We start from the raw sequence: 295 nt of genomic DNA, 5'->3' as shown, positions 1-295 counted from the left end.
GAAGCGAGCAAGTAGACAAGGGAGGGTGCGGGGGGTCGGCGGCGGCGATGGAGCAGGGGAGGGTGCGGGCGGTCATCGGCGGCGGCGGAGCGGGGGAGTGTGCAGGGGGTCAGCGGCGGCGAGGGGGATCCGGCAAGGGGGGATAGCGATCGAGAAGGAGGGGGCGAGGGAGAAAGGGATAGAGGGGGGAAGGTTAGCAATGGCGCACCTCCCAGGGGTGCACCATAAGTATATCCATAGGAATGGCGCACCACCGAGGGGTGCGCCATAAGTAACTTTTTTTAACTATTATTTA

Source organism: Triticum dicoccoides, chromosome 7B (genome assembly GCF_002162155.2).
Source record: "Triticum dicoccoides isolate Atlit2015 ecotype Zavitan chromosome 7B, WEW_v2.0, whole genome shotgun sequence".
Taxonomy (NCBI): Eukaryota; Viridiplantae; Streptophyta; class Magnoliopsida; order Poales; family Poaceae; genus Triticum; species Triticum dicoccoides.
Note: the sequence above shows the minus strand (reverse complement) of the source record.